General features: G+C 44.6%; 1 protein-coding gene across 1 annotated transcript in view; it reads left to right on the top strand.

Moving 5' to 3' along the window:
- Positions 1–13,822, top strand: part of LOC143366347 (uncharacterized) — a 78,665-nt gene that overhangs the window by 10,553 nt on the left and 54,290 nt on the right. Inside the window, exon 2 of the mRNA XM_076807385.1 lies at positions 10,425–10,490. The gene's annotated coding sequence lies outside the window, so the exon portion shown is untranslated. The remainder of the gene's footprint in view (positions 1–10,424; positions 10,491–13,822) is intronic.

Genomic DNA, 13,822 nt, shown 5'->3' on the forward strand with positions numbered 1-13,822 from the left:
TCCATCGAGGGTCCTGAGAATTTCGCAGCAGCGCTTATTCAAACGGGGGATTCATCCCCAGAGTGGATGACGGTAATCTTGCTTCCCTCCCGTTCGATCCTTCCATTATCCGGCCACCTTTATTCAGCCCTCGCTAGCTCCGGATAGTTACGTCGAAGAGGAGGAAGCGAGCCGGCGAAGAGAGGACGAGAGAGCAGCGGAGATAGCTCGAGGCAAGTTTTACGAACGCGCGCAAATCTCCTCATCAGGCTCCCTCAGGATCCGGAATCCATCCTCCGCGGGGGCTGGCGATCGTAGGGCGGGTTTCTCCGCCGGGAGGGAAGGGTTGCTCGGCACACAAATGAGGCAGCTTGATTCCAATTATTCAGTAAATTAAATACAGAGGGGGTCGGGCTTTACGGGCGTTCCCGCGAGTTGCAGCGTTATTGTACCAGAAGGGTTAGTTCGATGGGGATGGCTCGGGGACACGGAGGAAGGGTTGAAACCGCACGCTGCTATTGTAGCCAGTTGCCAGGGGCTCGCGGGACCGAGCCCCTGTTATCTACAGTTAATTCCCGCTTTCGGGGGTGGACTTGGGGTGGGTCTACGATATTCCACGCTGGGGTGAGCGGTCCTGCAACGACCCTGTCCTTCTGATAGGGTTACGGTATGCGCGAGGGGAACCATGATGTTTAAAGTTGGATGGTGGGTAGGTGTTCACTTGGGGGATGAGAAACTGGCCTTGCTCAGCGTTCTCTATGAAAATTTAAACAAACATTGTATTTTATACAGCATCGCCTAACTTGCATAGGAAACAGATTTGATTATCTTGGGATCTACAAAAAGAGGCTTTGCGAAAATTATTCCACCTTAAACAAATAGGTAGGTGAAGGGGGGGAAACTAAGCAAAATAGCAAAGAAATTGACAATTACACTTTTAATTTAAGTTTCTATGAATCGTCTTTGGTACATAGTTTGAACAATTTTTAAATAAAACTTTGCTGTTATTACACTTTAAAAAAGTACCGTTTTTACATATATATATTTGTTACAAGTCTTTTTAGTACACAAAATAAGATCCACTCAGCACATGGACCATTTCACAGCTTTAAACAAAAGACGCGTGCTTCTCCACTCATTTCTACCAACGACCTAACAGTTACAATACAATAGCTTCCTTTTGCTACGTTCGTCAAATGTCTAGCATTTTTCAATTATCGTTTTTTTTTTACGATAACTCCTTCCCCTACCTACATCTTCTTAAGGGGTCATGCTCAGTCAGGAGGCCGAAAAAAGGCTGGTCTTTGGAAATTTTTTACTCAAAAGCTATAACACATTTCTCAAAAAATCTTTTTTCCTTTTAAGCATTGCATCTAGTACCGTGCATCGTATTTTTTTCATTTAAAAATATTTATCAATAACTGAGTTATTGTCTATCATTCGAAGCTTCTCTAAAAAATAGGCTCTTGGGGTGACCACTGCTGCTCGAAAGTCGACCATCTAAAATAAAAAATTCAAAAGGAGTTACTTATTATATTATATTATCTAGTATTTGAACGAAGGATTTTTTATCCGATGCTTAGTTTTCTTTTAATTGACGAAAGTCAGGCAAGATTTATGATAAAAATTGAAACTTTTACTTTAAACATCAGCCATTTTTTGCCAAATCAATATTTCGAAAAATCCTTCGTTCAAATACTAGATAATATAATATAATAAGTAAATTCTTTTGAATTTTTTATATTAGATGATCGACTTTCGAACAGCAATGTTCACCGCAGAAGCCTTTGTTTTAGAGAACCTTCGAGTGATGGACAATAACTCAGTTATTGCTAAATATTTTTAAATAAAAAAAATACGATGCACGGTACTAGATGCAACCTATAAAAGGAAAAAAGATTTTTTGAGAAATGTGTTATAGCTTTTGAGTAAAAAATTTCCAAAGACCACCCTTTTTTCGGCGTCCTGACTGAGAGCATGACCCCTTAAGACATTTTATGCGAGCGAGTTAGGCGCTACACGGTAAACCGTTTCTATTTCCTTCTACGAACGAGAATATTAAGAGCCGCCTCTGTTAGCCTCGTTTCCAGCAAAATCAATCTCATTTAACCGTTCATACCTGAACGTTTTTAACGACTCCTCCCTGCCGTCGTTGCAGTTTACAGTAGTTTACACCAACGAGGCGGTGATGACGCGACTGCTGACGTTTGCTTTCGAACGAAACTTTTTAAAAGAACCAAAACTTGGTACCAGCTTGTCAGACGATCTTCGTTGTTCGTATATCGCTGCCTAATTAATAATGTAACGGCGTGGTTCTTGGATCCGCATAGTTGTCAGCCCCTGCGCGGCCATCAAGTTGGACCATTCGTTATAGGAGGAGGACGAGCGGTCGGTGACGTCTCTCTTCGATTATACAGAAGTTCCTCGGATCACCGGTTAGCGGGTTTAATTCGTATTTTCTTTGGGGACTGCGCCTCGTCTTTTACGACCGCGTATTTCTCCTCCCTATCTTACGGTTAGAGACGAGCCGAGTTTTCCCCTTTCGTTTCCTCCTCTCTTTTTCCCCCTTCTCCCTATTCACTCCCCCTTTTTCTTTCCTTCTCCCTTTTTTTTTTCTCCTCATCTTTCCCCGCCTTCTTACTGTTTCCCTCCAACTTCGTCCCCTCCTCGGCTCGTTCCCTTTTCCAGTTCCACGCGCGTCTTTCGCTCCATCCTTGTACTCTCCCAATGCCCTTTCTCGATTCCACAGAGTTCTCTTCTCCTTCGTCCTACCCCTACTCCGCGATTCCACGGTCAGGTATCCCGGCGACGACAAAGGTAAGGCCGGGCCTGGAAGGGGTTGAAGACGCGGACGAGATAGGAATACCGCTGAGTCGCCTGAAAGTTCTTCGGGATACTCAGCAGAGGGTGGAACGTACAGTTACGCGTGTCATTTGTCATTGGATCGTTCTTCTTTCTCTTCCTTCCCCATAGACTTCCCTAGAAACGTCCCCAATCTGCTGTCTCAATTATGAGGGCCTCGGAAACAATGTTCCTCGAAGGCGTGGAAGCCAGCAACCGCGATTTTCAAGCGTATTTTATAAATGACATGTACCCAGAATCCTTATGACAGCTCGAGCAACCTCTAAAGTCTCCCCTTCGCGCAACACCCAACTTCCTTCTCACGGAAACCATCGAAACTTCGACTTGTCGAAGGCACGGGAAGCTAGGCGGGGCCAAAAGCGGTAAAATATGATCTGGGACCGGAGACGGTGCTCCAACAGCCGCGTCCGGAGGGTGTTTAGGTACCATTCTAAGTTTCTACCTAATTGTATTCACGTGGCTTCGAGTCCATCGCGAGGGTGACGCGATCATCGATGTCCGGGGAGCCTGAGGGTAGAGCGTAGACGGGTTTCTACGGGCGGAGGAAAGAACTTTATAATCCATAACGTTTCCGGCTGGAGGCTGAAAGAGACAAATGGACGGAGAACTGGAGAAGGGGAGTGTACACTGTCATAAGTAGGTATTTATGTATAAGGATGCCTGTTCTGTATGGAATAATCGGAGAACTATCTGAAATTTCACTCTACTTGGTACTCTAAATTAAAAGCAGTGAAAAGTATTGAATCTCTAAAAAGAAATTACTTTACCTGGTATTTTAAACTGAAAACAAGTAAAAAGTATATCTCTACCAAATATCACTTTTCTACAAATACAGCAGGTGTCCCAGTGCCTTATATTCTTGGGGGTAAATAAAAACAGCAGTGGGAGTATCACTGTACCTACAGGTACCAAGGAAACTGTCAAAGTTGCAATCATAGAAATAGAGCTTAAAATTGTCAGAAGCATTGACACCGAGAAATCCTTGGAAAAAATTGAAATAAATGGACCCTGGTAGAGCCAAGCGGTCACGAATAGACGCAAGAGAGGATCTCGAATTACCAAGCACGCTAGACCGCTACCACGTAGCGAGCGAGCAGCGGCTCCGCCGGTCGAAGGGCCGTTTCTGAAAATGGTCACCGCGCGGAACACGTCTAAGGACTCGGTTCTTTCCGTTCGGCGACCAGGCGATAAACACTCAGATTATCTGCACTCTGTCTCTGGCGTTGCCTCTCCTCGGTGAAATGTCCAGCATTCCAAGCTGGCAGCCGGCTTGTACGCACCAACACGCTGCTGCAGGCTCGGCACCATCGTATATTCGGAAGAATATCTCCCTGAGGTTGCGTACGCGCTTAAATCGGCCGCGCAGGGTGTTATACGCCCACAAACCGACCAGCGTGTACGTGAGAGTGCTCCTTGCTTTAAAATACGCGCCGCGCCGGTCAGATAGCAGGAAATTTCGGTTGGCCATCGAGGAGCCGGATTCATCGGTCGCCCCGTTGGCCTTTCGCTCTTTCCTCCCGATGGCTTCGATGGCCGAAACGTTTTCCAGATTTCCTGTTTTTACTACGGCCGTTATTGGTCGCTCTATAAATTCCGAGCACGCTCTTCCCACGCCACCACCCCCTCGCCGTTTCACGAATTTTTCGGTTTACCGAAGCAGTTACCGTAACGACTGTTTCCACTCGAATCATTCGGTTTGCCGAAGGAATTATACCGCGGCGTCTAGGATCGCAAACATTTGATCTGCCAGGGAGAATAGGCTCGCAAATGTTTGGCTAGAGAAAGGGAACGCGTTCGCGTCGAACAGCTCTAAAGCATGTGAGTAAATTCGATGGTAACTCGAAGCGAGCGAAATTTCTGCTGGCCGAATTGCGCAACCGCGAGACAAGCTCGATGATGCCTCATCGAGCAACGTCGCGAAAGTTCCTTCTCGCGCCTAGTGTTCCTTCTCGAGAATTTCTCGAGAAATTTTATAATTGCTTATTTCTTATTTCTCGAGAAATACTATAATTTCTCGAGAAACTGAAGTCTAGGAAAAATATTATAAATCTCATTTATTTTCGTAAATGAATGTATTACTAGTTAATCGCAACCGTATAAACACATCTACAATTTATAATACATATTATTAATAACATTAGAACTTACGTGAATTCCAATAGAAAATCACAGTACAGAAGATTCGATATTATTAAAGGTGCTGCTGATGGTGCTCTTAAATTCTTATTTAAAAATTTAGAAAAATTGTATACTGAATTAAGTAGCTAATGAGTTTCTTGTGGCTATTAAAGAAGAAATATAGAAAAGAGGAGATTGACTATTGAGATTACATTTTTTCATTTAAAAGCCAAGATAGATATTTATAAAACGTCAAAATATAACAGTAACAGATTTTGCACTAAAAAAAAATAGAATCGCTGACGCTACATTAGACGCATTGTGCTATTTAAAAATATATTTTAAAACCAAAAAGTAATGTTTCGCTTCGTACAAATTTTGTATTAAATAAACAAATTTACCAATTATATTTAATATCTATTTTTCATTCACACAAGTTTTGTATAAATTAGACAGGAATAATCATTTAGTTAAAGATTTCTTGTGTTTTTGATAAATATTATCAACATTATTCCAAAAATATAATTTTTGCAATATTTTCTTTTCAATTTCTAGAGAATTCTCGAGAATTCTCAAGAAATATGATCTCATTTCTGATTTCTCGAGAAACAAAAAATATCGAGAAATCAGGAACACTACTCGCGTCGCTGAGGCTGCTATATTTCTTTAGCGAGCTCCGAAACGAATATGTACGAACTTTCATGCAAGCGCGCATTTCAGCCGCGTTCTAGGCTTCCTTACGTAAGGTCGTAAATAAAAGAACAGCGAGAAAAAGAACAGCTTCTTTTTTAATGGAATCGCGCTTGGCGAATCTGCACCGTCTAACAAGTAACTGTGCGCAGATCGTTCGAAACGAAGGTGGATTTTCATGCAAATGCCTTCGTCGTTCATCATCCAGTCCTATCAATATCTTCGCTACTAAATAGTCCATCAGGTTTTACGTTCCAAGCGCGACTCCGTCGAGAAGACTCCCCCCCCAGATCGGTATGAGCAGTCTCTTTAGATTTGTCACAATTATAGTCTGTTCAGAGAGATTTCGGCGGATCGCTGGAGCAGACGGAACGTCTCGTCAGCGGTTTCCATACCTTTATCGCCGACGCGGGCTCTCGGATTTTTCGAATATTCCATCAACGTACGGAAGTCGTATATTACGAGCCGAGAATGTACGCGCCGCGAAGGCTACGAGCGTGCCTCGCATGCTACCGATTACCTTTTCCCTCGCCCTTTCGTCCTGCGCCCGGGGTAAACGAGCTTACCGGAGGAGCTTGTCCTCTGTTCGTCCTGCCCTCCGCGGGATCTAAGCCCAGCCTCCCTCTCGAACCGGATCCTCTCTGTCCTTTCCCACTTTTCGTCTACCTGAATTTTAATGCCGAATCGCCGCCGAGCTGCTCGATCGCTTCTTTCTTCCCTCTCCTCGGGCTTTTTTCGAGGTATTTCGCCGTCGCGGGGAAACATGGCAGACCCCTGCTCGGTGTTTCATTGGAGGAACTCGGCGCGAGCACCGAGACCAGTGTATTTCATGTTGAAGGTAACCATATTACAGAATAATTTAAAAAAATAAAAAGTAGGAAAGTGACACGTACTTCTGGAGCTGCATCGAAGTCGTTGCCCTTAGAAAGCTCCATGGAATCCATTTTCGGTCGATGCTCCCCTGTTCTCCCTTGATCTCCTCTTCGGAGTCAATTGACCACAAATTGGTGCCTTCAATTTGCCCAATTCCCCATCATCGATCAGACGAACTTGAGTTAAATCGAGGCGCGGGTGATCTTCTTCTGATGATCTTCTTCCTGTGCGGATCTACCCTTCAAGGGTACAGAGCAGCAGGCGCGTAACCAGGGTAAATAGTGAATTTCATTTAGGGAGGGGCAGTAAATAGTGAATTTCATTCAGTGAGGGACAATAAATAGTGAAACAAAGAGTGACCCCAAAATGTGGCCTTTTTATTGTCACCTGAACTTGAAAATTTCGAGTGATTGATGTCTCATAATAAGCTATCATTTGGCAGAAAATTCAGCTCCAAAATCGTGGGACCCAAAAAGGGGCTATTTCTTGGGTCACTCTTTATCTAAACAGACAAAGAAATCTGAGCACAATGCGTAAGTACTTCACAACATAACTTATTTTTATTCGGTAATAACTTTATTTAATTGTGGACGAATGACTAATTTATTATATTCTCCCTGTATCGGGGGTAAGCCCACCTTGGCTACGCCAAGCAGAGCATGTTTGTGTTCACCTCTTTATAAATTACCGATGAATTGCTTTCACCCTCGCAAAAACCACGAGAATCCCGTAGCAAAGTGGATCCAGCAATCACTTCGAATACTGTGACGTTTTTCCTTACCAATATCCTTTTGATCAGGGGTAGATAAGAACCGAGATGAAACGACGAAGAGATTGCGGTGCTCCCTCGAGGATTTCAAAGGGAGGTCTCTTAGCTCCGACTAATCACGAAGGGAAAGGGGTTGTAGATCCAGAGTACCCCAAAAGAGAGGATCGATACGGTAGAAAGAGACGCCAGGCGCCGCCTACTGCCTCGGCGGTATAACTTTCGATTTACGAAGTCACACAGAGAGATGATTGCTTCCTGCGACGACATCTTGGGGGCTGGAATTAAACGACGCGGTTAGGCTCTTTTCGGATACGGTGACGCATACCGAGAAACTGCCTTCATCTTCTGCTTTCTTGTCGCGGAGGGTGCAGAGCTCCCCCATATTGGCGAATTTGCCAGGGAAGATTGGTCCCTCGTGGCGCGTGTCGTAGATCTTTCTCTTTTCACTTCGTTTCTCCAGGTTCGGTGGAATTTCGTCTTATATTCCGGGCTGAAACGGATGACGCGTTGTTACGTTAAAGGCTGCGGTAAGTCAGATTGCCACGTGCAGGAATATTTATGAGTATACCTATGTCACTCGTGAGTGCAGTGGTTTCTGTTTTCAAAGCGACGAATGTGCAATGTCACATTTCTAGTTTACCAAACTAACTTTAATTGCCACAGAGTGTCAAAGGGGTGAATTAAGGAGGAAGGGGTGGGATGTCCAGATTTCACGATAGCTTATATTTTCCGCCGGGTTCTAGAAGTCTGGAGAGTAATTATGCAACGTTCGGTCGAAATCGGTTAAAAAAATCGAGGGTAAAAAGCATCCCAAAGGTTATTCCTGGTCCTAGACTACGTGTGTACAGAATTTGAGAAAGGTTCGTCGCGTAGTTGCAACGTGATCGAGTAACAAACATCCAAACACACTTTCGCATTTATTGCGTTAATAGGATTTTCAATGCCTGCAGGATTCTACGAAGAACGACAATTGTCGTCTATTTAGTGTCAAAAACTTTGCGGCTCACAATTTTATTATGCAAGAATACGAAGTGACGTTTGTTTGTGACGAAATTGCTTTCCACTCGTAGACAAAGGGGCATCGAGAACCTTTGTTATGCTTTACCTAAAATTGCAGTACCTAGAAATAAATAAACGACTCGAGTTTATGGAGGAGTTGAGGCTGAAGCATCCCGTCGGAGTTCGACGACGCTCCACTTCCGTCGGGAAGGCGTTCTGGGAACGTGGAGGCTTCCAAGCCGCTCGCAATGGCCCATTCGAAGGCCAAGAAGACAATCGAAACGGGCCCAAATAGCCGGTAGAATTTTTTTCCCCCCGCAGAGGGTTTCCCTTCCGTCAATACTCCAATTTTTTTTTCCCCCATCGGTGGGTATTAGCCGGGGCTAATCGAGACTCAAGGCCGTGTCGTTACGACCGCCTTGCTCTTTTCTTTCCTCCGCATGGCCCGCAGCTTGTGCCCTTCAGCATCGCCATGCTCAGTTTTCGTTTCGACTTCGCGCGGAGCTGACGCGATTTCAAATTTATACTGACGATCGAGTCGCTAGCGAGGATTCCGACTGTCCGACGGGACGCTGCGACGTCATCTTCGCTTCGTGAAGCAGAATCCGATCTGAAGAATGGCGATCGCGTCGGAGGTAAATCGCAGCTTCAGTTTTTATGGGATAATTGGTGGGGTGGAGTTGAAGTTCACTGACTTATGTTCTGCATTGATCTTGAATTAGAATAAGCACGCATCTACGTAATTCTGTTATTACGCGATAGATACAGTAGCGAAAAATCTGTGCAAAAATAAGTGTCATAGTTAGGTATCTAACGATTTATAGAGCCAACTTGATTGCACTTGTTGGACATTCAAAAACGCAGCATCTTCACAGATGGGAACACTGGAAATAGCGTTACTAGGGGAGAGGGTGTAAATGGTCGAAACTCCACTCTTTTTATTTAAAATATACACGCGCTTCGCTTCGAGCCTAAGGGATATTAAGGACTCCAAACAAAGTTCACCTTTTTCACCACCCCGTTAGAGATTGATTAGGGCAAAATCCTGAAATTGATTTTTAGGGATTTGCGTGGGTAATCTTTGTATGGAAAAACCGAGTTAATATCTAATCGGGCCTAAGTTATATTGAGAAGATCGTGAAAACACAGTTTACCACTTTTCACCCCCTTACGGGTTAATTAGGGCAAAATCCTGAAATCGGTTTTTAGGTATTCGTGTGGGCAACCTTTGCGAGTAATAACCAAGTTGATATCTAATCGAGCCTAAGAGATATTAAGGAATCCGAGAAAATACATTTTACCTGAAATAAAAGTGCTAGCGCACATTTAGACCGCTACCTCTACCGTCTCCCGCGATTCTTGAAGCTTTCGATTATATTATAAACCGTGTGTCCTTTCGGAACTGTATTCCATGGTTTCTCTAACACCGCAGCTACAACGTAGTACCTCCTAAACATTCGTCGAAAGTTGGAAACGCGACGTAGCCCGTTTCGCTATCGAGTTGGCGATCGAGCAAGCAGTTAGACGTCAAGATGCATTCGGTCGTTGATAACATTATGGGCAGAAGTTAGCCCGCCGCGAGCTGGTTACATCGGGACCAGCTCGTGAAAACGTTGGCGTATGTTTGCCGAACCGCGGTTTACGAGGTGTCGTCGCTCATCGCGTTATGCCGTAGTCCAGTGTCGCTAATAAACCCGCTTAACCGAACCCGAATGCGGGGCGTTATCGAGGGAACGTTACGTTCGCAATAACCGCCGCCATGTGCCTCGGCCACTGCATTAATCTCTCCTCAACTTGCCGTTTTCTTCCGGTCAATTCCACCGAAACGCAATTGCTTTCGTTTCTCTCGCGTTCGAGGGGCCATTCTGTGTGGTTAAAAGTCTCCAAGGTTGTTGGAGAGGAATCCTGGGACACGGTGTACTTGTAGTTCTTTGAGAACGCGTGCTACAATTATACAGAAGGGAATAAAGCAACAAAAGAGTAAAGGATTAAATTTTAATTTTGCTGTTCCCTTAAGGTCCCGTTTATTCGCCCTAAGTGGGACTAAAATTATTACTATTGGCGCACTTTGAAGCGACGGTGGTCGTGCAAACAGTTGCCGAGGAATTGAAGCTTGTATGATCTCGGTTCACAGGATTCCTCATGTGGCGACGAAGAGTTATCACCGTTCATTCACCGTCCCACCTACGGCCCATCAAAGGTGAGTGCGTACAATAAAGGATAATTTACAACTGGTGCGCGCAAAGCGAGCGGAGGGGATGCTTAATTGCAAAGGAACCAGTCGAACGCAAACCGCGCGCGCTTTAACGAAGCCAAAGACGCTAATAAGCGAAAAACACAACCTTCGGCCGAGCAAACGAGATTACAATTCGATAAATATCTATTTACTAATTGCGGGCCGGTTTATTAATTAATTTCTGACACGCGCGGGACGTTTCGCTCGCGCCCACGAAATGGCCCCGAATTAATTAAGGGCGAAATATCTCAGCCCTGTTTCTCTCATCGAGAGACAATTAGGAACGCCTTTAAGCCGTGGACTTAACCGAGTTTAGTTTTTTGCGAGGAGGTAGCACTGACAGTGACGAAAGCTACGCCTGGGATCACAGTTTACGGCGCTTCTACGGTCGTACCGCGCCCCTATCGATGGATTAATCGTGTTTCTCCGCTCAGGATTCCGTAAACATCCCTCTGCACGCGCGCCCATTCGCAGCGGAGACTTCGCGCTGGAGTGCCGTTGCGCGGCGCTCATTAAACCCGAATTTGTCGACGTCGTCCGTCGTAAATCTGTTTCGACGTAAGCGCGCCGCTTAGGCAGAGCTACGCGTTACGTTCCTCGATTATGATTGATACGCGTGTCGTAAAACTCTAGCGGTCCGTTAGCGCGACGACAGCGTTCGCCACTTGGTCCGCGTTTCATCCGTCGCCTTCCGTCGGGCTCGGTAGGACCGAAGGGTCTTGCGAGAAGCGCGAGGACACGAGCACCGGTCAAACTTGCAGAGTAGAAGTAGCAAAAGCGTGGTAAGAGCTCCGCGCGTGCAATGTAACGGAAAGCGTGGCCAGCGAAAGTTCTGCTTGGGAAATTTTCACGAACGCGCGCTGGAAGACTCGCGTGGATGGGTGTACGGGAGAAATTACGGTAATTTGGAAGCATTGGAAGTTGGTTAATTGGAGGTAGTTCGCGAGGAAGAACAATTGAATTCGAGGCGGAACTGGATGTTTAGCTTGCAATTAATTTGAGGAGGACGAACATTTATGTTCCTTCGATTCTTTTATGTAGGATGAGGAATTTTTGAAGTGCAAAGTAATTGGAATCAGGGGCCATTCTTAAATTACGTAAGGGTACTTTTGCGCGATTCCCGCCCTCCACCAGTGTAAGGATTCGTAAGATTTTATATTCCAGCATTTCTTCACTTATTAAAATTCTTTTGAAGGTTTATATAATTCATTTACGCGTTTAGAAAATATTACGTAAAACGCTACCTCGCTCCCTCTCCCTCCCTCTAAGAAAACGTAAAAACTTCGCGACCCCCTGCCAAAAGAGGCTTACGTAATTTAAGGGCGACCCCTAAGGGTAAATTGTCTTGGAATTTGTTTAGCTCGGTTTTTAACCATCGCGTCACTCGAGAGAAAGACTCTTCCCCTCCGAGTTGGAAGGAGTGGAACAAACAGGTCCGCGGAATTGAACACATGTGCCTAACCGTAAATTTGCGGGGACACACCTTCAAGGGTTTAGGGTTCGAAATAAGGGCTGCTGGAATATAGCATTAGGCAGTGCGTTATGTCCTACGGAGACGTCAGGTCGTGTCTCTCGTGCTAGGGATCTCGCGAGATTTCTTCTTCGATTTTCCAAGTTTCAGAGTCAATACCAGTTGCAAATAGTTTCGAGTTCTTTGTGAATGCATTGTGGGACCATTTTCGTTATTCTTCATTGGAACGAGCGACGCGGTGGTCGAACAATGTCTGATGATGGAAAAGGAAGCGGCAGAGGTGAATATTATTAAAAGCCCGCAAGTGATATTATGAACTTTGACAATTTTTTACCTGGCTGGCAAGGAAAGTTTTTTACAGGATACGTTTCTACGGGGCTCAAGGAATCAGACATGCATAATCGTTTACCCTGGAGGCGACAGGGAAAGTTATAAAAATAAGCGTGAATTTCGGAATGTCGTCGTTAGTAAAAATATTCCCAATAACAGACAATATTTGCCAGAAACATAATAATAATAATAACGTTAAGAAACACCGTTTGAGTTAATGTTTTATTGTGTAATGTCGTAACGACCGAGTACACCAGCGTGGAGATTCGAGTGGCATTTCTCTTTCCTCACTTACCTACCCTTTTACTTACGCGCTTGTGACTCGTAAATTACAAAAGCTATCGAAAAGACATTTAAACAAATCTTATACCGTTTCTGAAGGTCTATACATCTGCTGAAAATAATTTTCGAAAAAATAATTTTTTGTAATATTCGTTTATTATTTATAACTTTCCCATCGCCTTCAGGGTGAACAATTATTCGCCTCGGCTTCCTTAATTAAGACCCGTAGAAACATATCCTGTAAAAACATTTCGTTGCCAGCCACGTCCAAAGTTGGCAATTTTTTACTATTGCCCTTTTAATAGCGTTATTCATTAATCTCGGATGATAACGGAATTTCCGTACCGCGTTGCGAATGCGAAAAGGAACGTGACTCGCGTCCAAGTAAATATTTGTTTGCTCTTAAATCATCGCGACACGTAAGAAGATCGTAATATCATGGAGGCAGTTGGAAAGTACCCTGATAAGCTGACGCGGTTTATTTATAGCCAGTCGTATCTTCTTCCCTCCTCGATACCAGGATTCATTAAATTAATCCGAAGCCCTTGCTCGGTATGACGCACCGTACATATTATCCGTCCCATCGCAACAGTTGATATACAGCTATACCATGTTGCATAAACGGGCACAGCCAGCAATTTTCCGCGTGAATCGTTGCCGATTAACATCGGTACCAATCGTTTTAATTGATCGCCGCCTTCCGACGCCGAGAATCAATTTCACGGCTTAGAGCGATTATTCAGATTGAATGTGAGCACAATGGAATTGCAAATGGAACGCAGAAAAACGCTGTAATCGATGTTGATTGCGAAAGAATGATCGCGAGGAGCTCGGGTAAGTCAGTGGCGCGGAAGATTGCGAAACTACTGATTTGTTGCACACCATGCGTCGTAAAGCCGCTCGGGGAAAAATCCTTCAGCCATTGCTTTCCGATATTTACGAGCAGACGTGCGCACGATTGTATGAAATCCCGGTTTCGCGTACCTAGCAAATTGCTGTTACCTTTGACGTGCTAGGTGCAGGGGGGCTGCTCGCGTGAGGGGTCATCAGGAGCTTCGGCCTTCCTTGCTCTTGGAAACAAATACGATAGGGTAGACGAAGAATAGCGTGCAAAAGAATTTATTATTAAACTACTTAGGACTGTTTTTCTTCTTCTTCTTCTTCTTCTTCTTCGACTTCTTCTTCTTCGTCTTCTTCTTCTTCTTCTTCTTCT

This window comes from Andrena cerasifolii, chromosome 2, assembly GCF_050908995.1.
Source record: "Andrena cerasifolii isolate SP2316 chromosome 2, iyAndCera1_principal, whole genome shotgun sequence".
In the NCBI taxonomy this organism is placed as follows: Eukaryota; Metazoa; Arthropoda; class Insecta; order Hymenoptera; family Andrenidae; genus Andrena; species Andrena cerasifolii.